The following is a 9394-nucleotide window of genomic DNA, read 5'->3' as shown; positions in this document are numbered from 1 at the left end:
TTCTGTCTCTGCTAAAGGGCTTTTAAAGGAATGCCAAGGGGTGGAGCAAACGACCTCCCCCTTGCTAGATCAAAGCATACCGCACAGCACAGCCAAGTGCAGACCCTTCCAAACACCCAGTAACCACTCCTGTGGTCAGTCCATCCCCTTATGTAGCACTGCTGTGTAAAGAAAGCTCAGATCTCACTAGGAAACCTCTGTGGACCCCAACAAACCATCTTATTGCCTTGAGAGCCTAGAATGGTATCTAGCAGATGGTGGGTGAGTACATCCCCAAAGAATGAGGAGAGCTTAAATGAATAAGCAACCATGAGCAAAGGAGGGTGTGTGGAAAGAGGGACCAGCAGGGTCATTTGGCTCTGTAGGCCACGGTTGGCCAGGTGGCATGGTGCAAGCCATGAAGTATACTAGCATCACTGAGACTCACAGGTAGTCCTCCCGTTTACTCAAACCACAGTGGTCAGGAGAGACTAGGCCCAGGCTTTGTCTCAGCACAGCTCAGCAGAGTTCTTGCTCCCTCCTCTATTTGGAGGCCCCTACACTCTCTGACCAAAGTTCTTCTGAAGGCCCAGAATGGAAATGCCAAGGAGGCCCACTGATAAGACCTGAAAAGGTGGGTGTCACTGGGAGACTGAGGAGGCAGTATTTAAGTGTGCAACATGAGCCCTGTGATAGTGAGGCAGGAGCTGAGCCTCACAGAGACCAACCACGGGGTGTCGGGGGAGACCAGAAGGATCTCATACTCCTGTAGTGTGGGAGTCCAGCTCCCACTTTTGGAAGGGTTCTTAGGTGGAGGAGAGAGGAATGAGGAAATATCAGATAGAAGAAAGACAGAAACACAAGATAGCCTTGGGAGGGCCTGGGTCAATACCCAACAGCCTTGTCCTTTATTGAAAATGGCTTTGTATAATATACCAAGGGGAGAGGCAAAAGACCTACCCCTTACAAGATCAAAGCACACCACACAGCCAAGTATAGACCCTTCCAAACACCTGGTAACCACGCCTGTTACCAAATCAGCTCCTTACACAACCCTGCTGGGTAAAGCAAGCTCAGATTCTCTGACCCTGAGTAAGTTCTCACTAGTCTCTGTGGGCTCCTACATTATAGGAGATAAGAGAGTAATGGGGTCATTCCAGCAAGTATGTGGGACTCCAAAAGGAGCCCCCGCTGTTTCAGAACCTGACTTTGCGGGGGAGCCGGCTTGGGCTGGGTCTACAATAAAGGAACTATTTGGACATCCCCTTAGGGCAAGGGCAGGTAAACCATAGCAAAATCAAGAACCATGAGGGAGCTGGGCAGTGGTGGCACACGTCTTCAATCCCAGCAGGCAGATCTCTGAGTCTGAGGCCAGCCTGGTCTAAAGTGTGAGCTCCAGGACAGCCAGGGCTGCAGAGAGAAACCTTGTCTCAAAAAAAAAAAAAAAAAAAAAAAAACCCAACCCTGCGAGGAAAAACAAAGCGGTAGAGATACTGTGTGAGGGGAGCCATGTGTTGTGGTACATGGCTTAGGGACACCTAAGCCAGATGGTGTGGCAGCCATCTTAGAATTCACCATTAATCAAGGAAAGGCAATACCATGTGTGGTGGCTACAACTGTAACCCTAGCTGTAAGGAGGCTGGGGCACGAGTTTGACTCCTGCCTGGGCAACATCGTGAGTTCTAAATGAACTTGGCTAAAGGATAAGACCTCTTTTCAAAAATAAGATCGTCTGGACTTCAAAGTCACCCTCACTACATAGCAAAGTTCAAGTCCAGCCTAGGCTACATGAGACCCTGTCTTGAAAACAAATATAAAATAATAAAAACTAAATAGAAAAGTGATAGGTAGACCCAGTCAGAAAATCAATCTTTCTCTCTCTTTCTCTTGACACACACACACACACACACTCCCTTTGTGGTCTCTAGAGAGGTCCATTAAAAGCCTACTTAATTTTGTTTCTCTTTTCCTACCACAAATGTTTCCAATACAAAGGCCTGTACTGGGACTGGAGAGATGGCTGAGCAGTTAAGATCACTTCCTGCTCTTGCAGAGGACCTGAGTTGGGTTCCCACAACCACCTGTTCTCTAGGTCCAGGGCATCCTGTCATCTTCTGGCCTCTGAGGGCAACTTCACTCATATTCACATACCCACACACAGACATATAATTAAAAATAAAAATACATCTTTGGGGTTGGGGATTTAGCTCAGTAGTAGAGCGCTTGCCTAGCAAAAGCCCAAGGCCCTGGGTTCAGTCCTCAGCTCTGGGGAAAAAAAAAAAAGAAAAAAAATCTTTTTTGAGGCCCATGTTTTAGTTGGTCTATGGGAATGTACCATTTTGGAGGCCAAAGCAGTCAGAATATGGCAATTTCACGTGGCTCCACATTTTGTTTGGATCCAGGACAGAAGACAGTTTGAACTAAGGACACAAACTTCCTCCTCCTTGATTTCTGAGTATAGACCAGAGCCATCCCTGAAGCTCGGGAAGGAGATGGTAGCTCTTTAGAGAGAAAGCCAATTGCTTCCCCTAACCAGAGGGGCTGGGAAGAGCAAGTGGGAAGGATGACCTCTGGAGGAAATTCTGGGCAGGCTTTTCAGAAGGGCTGTATGCCTGCCTCATCAGGCCCTGGCATGCCAAGTCTGTTGGGCTCATCCCATTCTCAAAGCCATGCACCTGAAGGTCTTGCTTCATCTCACCTATGGCTCACATATGTGCAGATGGCTGTTCACAGCTGTGCAAAGTTCAGTACAAACCTATGTCTATAAAGTATGAGATAGAATGAAAATTGATGGTAGACTTAAATGGTAGAATTAAAATGGTAGATGGTAGAATTAAAAATGAGGTAGACTAAAGTCTCATGCAGTAGCCAACTTCATTAGAGCATCTGACAATTTATAGTCTGAGGGTTAAGAAGAATCACAAAGGCCAGCCTGGACTACCAAGTGAGTTCCAGGAAAGGCGCAAAGCTACACAGAGAAACCCTGTCTCGAAAAAACTGAAAAAAATAAAATAAAATAAAAATAAAAAAAGAAGAATCACGAGTAAAGTCTACAGTCACAAGGACAAGCCTCACGTGGTATAAACATGTTTTTCCACAGAGCTGTGTAACAAGTAACAATGGCCAGTTGTGACAAATAATCTGAGGTAAACTCACCCCACCTGCTCCTCCTGAGGGGCACGAAAGCACACTCCAAGAACAGTTCTGTGGTTTTGAAGAAACTGAGGCCACAAGACTGTTGTCTTGTTTTCTTGGAGTTTTCTCACAAGCACCCATAATTCCCCTCGTAGGACTTCGTTCTTGGACCATGTTCTGACAAAGTGGCAGTGCATAAGTGTGGTGGCACAGATCTGCCCGTGGGAAAATGCTTTTTCACCAGTGACACGCCCATTTTCTTCATTTGCAGTCCTCCCTCTGGCTAGCGGACTGCAGGGCCCCTGCTCTGAATCTTAGCATCCACCACTGCTACCTCTCCTGTACCACTAACAGAGCCCGGGATCTTGGATACTGGCTGTGCTGGCTGGTTTTGTGTGTCAACTTGACACACTCTAGAGTTATCAGAGGAAGGAGCCTCAGCTGAGGAGATGCCTCCATGAGATCCAGCTGTAAGGCATTTTCTCAATTAGTGATCAATGGGGGAGGCTCCAGCCTATGGTGGGTGGTGCCATCCCTGGGCTGGCGATCCTGGTTCTATCTCACTTGGTAGCCCAGGCTGGCCTCGAACTCACAGAGATCCGCCTGGCTCTGCCTCCCGAGTGCTGGGATTAAAGGCGTGCGCCACCACCGCCCGGCCTGGTTCTATAAGAAAGCAGGCTGAGCAAGCCATGGAAAGTAAGCCAGTAAGCAGTTCCCCTCGTGGCCTCTGCTTCAGCTCCTGTCTCCAGGATACTGCCCTGTTTGAGTTCTTGTCCTGATTTCCTTGAGTGATGAACAGTGATATGGAAGTGTAAGTAAATAAACCCTTTCCTCCCCAACTTACGTTTTGGTCATGGTTTTTCATTGCATCAATAGAACCCCTAAGATGCTAGCTCCAAGTGTCTTCTATGCGAGTTCAAATATCCATATTTGAACTTCAGTTCCTTGGCTGTCGGGGGGGATGCCACAGAGCTATACAGGTATGAAATGAGCAAAATGCACAAACCAGCACCCAGTGCAGAGAGAAGATTCAAAAAGTATTATATTACTGTGTTGCTGCTGTCATTGGAAAGACACAAGAACCTTCAGCACAGCCCAGGACAGGAAGGCAACTGGACATCAGAAATGTAAAGGAGTCAGGAACTGTTAACCAACAGAACTCTTAGTGACCACTTTTGTTCTGTGACCACATCCTCTATACTTACATACTTCAGCAGATTCTCCAGCCCACACAGCCCGATGAATCAATCCATCTCCAGCTCCTCTATACTCCTGTGATAGGCTCAGCCATGTCCCCAGCTTGGTTTTCCTTATGAGCTAAGGGATAGTTCCAAAAGAAGGGAGGACTGAGAGGGCCTGTCTTAGTTAGGGTTTCTATTGCTGTGAAGAGACACCATGACCACAGCAACTCTTATAAATATTTAACTGGGGTAGCTTACATTTTCAGAGGTTTAGTCCATTATTATCATGGTGTGACATGGTAGCATGCAGGCAGACATGGTGTTGTAGAAGGAGCTGAGAGTTCTACATCTTGACCTCCAGGCAATAGGAAGTGGTCTGAACTAGGCGTAGCTTAAGCATAGGAAACCTCAAAGCCCGTCCCCACAGTGACACACTTCCTCCAACAAGGCCACACCTCCTAATAGTGCCACTCCCTATGACCTTATTGGGGGCCAATTCAAACTACTACAGGGCACCTGCTTCAGATAAGGCCTGCAACAGGACACGTGAGACCACGGACAGGGGTTCTTCAGGGCTCGTGTCTGTATGAGAGCTGAGTCACTGTTTTGTCTGGACAAGTTGCCAATGCAGAGTTCTACCATGAGTAGGGACTATCATGGCCAATCTCAGGAGACAACGGCGTGTTTTTATTTTTATTTATTTTTTTATTTTTTTTGTTTTTATTAATGTGAAACACTGCTTTCTTCTACTAAATAGAATCTATTTGAACTTGAAATCTGAAGAGAGTGTGCTCTGAATAGCCACCAGGTCAAAGGTTGATAGAGAAAAAATTACATGCCTGTAATTCCAGCATGCAGAAGGCTGAGGCTGGAAGATTATGTTTCAAAGACCAGCTTAAACTTTACAGCAAGTTCCAGACGAGCTTTGGCTGCACAGAAAAATTCTTGTCTCTAAGAAAGTAAGAAAATGAACACAGATAAGACCTCATGCTAATCTCGGGGCTCGTGAATATTTACAAGCTGTTTTGAAGGCTTGCCTCTCAAGCCTATGGTGCTGCTAGTAGGTGGCGGAACCTTGAGGAAATAGGGCCTTGTGGAAGGAAGTTAGGTCATTGGGCACACGCCCTTCAAGGGGATTTGGGGTTTCTGGCTCATCTTGTTTTTTTTTTTTTTCCTATTGAATCCCAGACACCATGAGGCAAACAGCTTGTTCCAGCACATTCTCTCCAGCAGATGTTCTGTATTATCTCAGCCCCAGAGGCAGTGAGGCCAAGCAACCATGGCCTATAACCTCTGAAATGCTGGAGCTGTGGAGACAGTTAAGTCATTAAAGAGCTTGGTACACAAGCATGAAGACCTGAGTTTGATCTCCAGGACCCATGTAAGAAAGCCAAGCATAGTGCCATGGGCTTGTAATTCCAGTGGGGGAGGCGAAGACCAGTGGATACTTGGGGCTCCTTGGCCGACCAGCCTCGCTGAATCAGTGAACTCCCAACACCAACTGGGAGGCTCTGCTTCAAAAACAAGGTGGACAGTGGCCAAGCAAACATCCAAGGTTGACCACTTACCCTGTCTTTTCTGCCCATGTGCAGCCCTAACCAGCTCCATGTTGGGCGGATAGTAGGTATTGTGCTGTGGAATATTACTTTAACTATGCAGAGGTGTGCTGCATTTGTGTATGCTGCATTTGTTTAACTATGTAGAGATGTGCTGCATTTGTGTATGCTGCATTTGTTTAACTGTGTAGAGATGTGCTGCATTTGTTTTACCTTGCCTGCCTAAGGCACTTGATTGGTCTAATAAAAAGCTGATTGGTCAATAGCTAGGCAGTAGAGGGACAGGCGGGGCTGGTGGGCAGAGAGAACAGTAAATGGAAGAATTTAGGTGAGGAGAGAGAAAGAACAAGGGAGAAAGAGAGGGAGATAATAAGGGCTGTTAGGGTCCAGCCTCTAATAGTCCTTGCCCAGGGTTTCCGGAAGAGACGCTACCAACGGCGAGACATAATCTGAGGGAGTGAATCTAAGTACCCCGAGCTCTTCAATCCATTCACTTTATTCTTCTGATACAAAATTCTATCTGCAAGCCAGCCGGTGGTGGCGCACGCCTTTAATCCCAGCACTCAGGAGGCAGAGCCAGGCGGATCTCTGTGAGTTCAAGGCCAGCCTGGTCTACAGATCCAGGACAGGCACCAAAACTATACAGAGAAACCCTGCCTCGAGAAAAAAAAAAAAAAAATTCTGTCTGCACAGCTTCAATTCTGTTCTCATCCTTAGCTCCTCCGTCCCTTCTTCCCCCTGTCCTCTCATAGTTCTAAGTTCTTTCCATCTTGTTCTCCTCTTCGTCTTCATTCCTATCTCCATCTTCATTTCTTCCTCTCCTCTCCCCGTCATCCGTCTCCATCCACCCACAATCAGCAATACTCTGCCCTGCTGCTTTCTGGTCGAGTGGGATAAGTCTGCCCAGTTGCTAGGAAACCTGCCTCATAGCTTGAATGCACCTGGTATGAAAAATTCCTTTTGTTCTGATTTAACTGCTGGAGGGGAAAACTGGGGGTGCCACTAAGGTTGTGTGAGAAAGGAGGATCTGAGCTCAAGTTGCACAAGAATCAAGCCATGTACCTAACATCAGCCTGGCTTAGGTGATGTCTCCGTATGGATATTTACCTTAATTCAGGAGACTAGCAGGGGTTCTGAAATGCTTATTCTGTCTGTCGCTTATCCTTGGACGTAGCTAAAGGAGAGATCTGATTCTAGTGCTAAAAAGGAGAAACAAAAGGCCTGGAAGCAGGAAGCCTTGCCTGCGTGGCTGTTATCCAAATACCTTAATTGTATGTGCCCGAAGAATGATCAGTCTTCATCGTTTAAAAGTTCTTAGGAAAAAGAGTCAATTGGGTAAGCTGTGGCAGTGCACATGAAATTCATAGCAGAAAAGAACTGCTATATGAAAAAATCCAAGTAACACCAATACTCCTTGGGCATTAGCTTGGCTTTTGGGCATGGGCATTCAGCTTTTGTCATAATTAGCTGAATTCCTACTTCATATTTCTGTGACCCGAAGCAGCAAGACACCTAGGGCCAGCCAGTCAGACATGGAATAATAGAACATACAGAATGAAAGAAAGGTAAAAAGCCCCGAGGCAAAATGTAGATGAAGAGAAACAGGTTAAATTAAATTATAAGAACTAGTGGGACACGAATAAGATAAGGCCAAGCATTCATAACTCATATTAAGTCTCCATGTCATGATTTAGGGGTTGGAGGTCTAAGAAGGCCTGCCTCAGTACTCAGTTAATATTGGTTCTTGGTAAAGTAGCCATGCAACCACACGAGTTGTGTTCAAACCCTAGAACATATGTTAAAAACAAAACCATGAGGGAAATTGTACACTCAAAATCCCTGTGCTAGGGAGACAGAGGGTACAGACACTCACTTGTTGGCTGGCCTAACCTAACTGATATGCTCCAGGAGGTGACACCCTGTCTCAAAAAACCAAGGAGGAAGAAAACTTTGGAAGTTGACCATTGGCCTGCACATATATGTGCATACATGTGCATACACAAGAATGCATGCACAAATGTACACAACAAATAAGTAAAACCTTTGAAACTGTAAGCAAAGCAAACTGTTTCTTCTTAGAGCAGGTATTTTGTTGCTCAAACAGAAGGCTGGCTTCCATAGTCCCAAATGCTCTCTCCTTGTCACATTTTAAACAATGTGACCAGGAGACAAAGGCTATTGACACAGCTTTTCCAGTGACGTGCTTAGCAAAGGTCCGATCATACTAAACAGCCCGACAAACAAAACAGGTATGGGATGAGCTCTGTGGCTTCCAGTGTGCAGAAAAATAAGTGTGCTGGTGTCAGGGTCACCTTTGTTACAAGCTGGCGGGAGAGTGGGAAGAAAGCAGGATGTTTCGTCACTTTATTTAAAGAAGGTAAAAAGCCACTTTCCTCTCTCAGGATTTGGTGATAAGAAGAAAGCATGTGGAGGATCTAGCCAGTGTGAGAGCCCAACGCTTTTTTTTTTTTGGCAAAAGTCTAGCGAAGAGGCACACACAGAGATCCCATTGACAATCCTCTTGCTGAGTGTTAGCCACCCTTGGCCGGGGTAACCTCGTGTTTAGAAATAACAGGATTGCAAAACTCCAGCACACTTCTAGTCATCTAGAGAAATAGTCCAAACATCCATAGGCAAGCAATACAATGGACTGTTACTTGGCCAGACCCAGGAACAAAGCACCAATGCATGCTACAACTTGTGTGACTCTTCAAAACATTGTGTATAAAAATCTCATTCAGCCGGGGCGGTAGTGGCGCACACCTTTAATCCCAGCACTCGGAAGGCAGAGGTAAGCAGATCTCTGTGAGTTCGAGGCCAGCCTGGTTTACAGAGCGAGATCCAGGAAGGCACAAAGCTACACAGAGACACCCTGCCTCAAAAAAACAAAACAAAACAAAACAAAACAAAACAAAACAAAAAAAAACCTCATTCACCAAGAGCTGCATAGTATCTGATTCCATTCATGTGAAAGAGTCAAGAATAGAGTTAGGGAGATGGCTCCACGGACAAAACTTGCTGCATAAGGGTGAAGACCTGAAAGTCCACCCCCAAAACACACACAATGCCAAGCAGACATGTGGGTCCACCTGTAATCCCAACACTGAGGAGGCAGAGACAGGGGTCCATGAGGTTCACTGGCAAGCCAGCTTAGTTGAATTGGAAGGTCCAGTTTCAGTGAGAGACCCTGTCTCAAAACCTAAGGTGGAGAGAGAGAGAGAATACAAAGATGAAGTCTGTTTATTAATTTTTTTTTTTTTTTGGTTTTGGTTTTTTGAGACAGGGTTTCTCTGTGTAGCTTTGCGCTTTTTCCTGGATCTCGCTCTGTAGACCAGGCTGGGCTCGAACTCACAAAGATCCACCTGCCTCTGCCTCCCGAGTGCTGGGATTAAAGGCGTGCGCCACCACCGCCCGGCTACCTGTTTATTAATTTTAAAGTTATTCCTATTAATTTTTAAAAAGATGTATAGTTGTGGCCAGAGTGGGGTAATAGAAGATTGGGAGATCGATAGCTAAAAGATATGGCAATTGTTTGGGGAAAAG

This window comes from Peromyscus californicus, unplaced genomic scaffold, assembly GCF_007827085.1.
Source record: "Peromyscus californicus insignis strain IS unplaced genomic scaffold, ASM782708v3 Scaffold_16__1_contigs__length_79575227, whole genome shotgun sequence".
NCBI classification, from domain to species: Eukaryota; Metazoa; Chordata; class Mammalia; order Rodentia; family Cricetidae; genus Peromyscus; species Peromyscus californicus.
Note: the sequence above shows the minus strand (reverse complement) of the source record.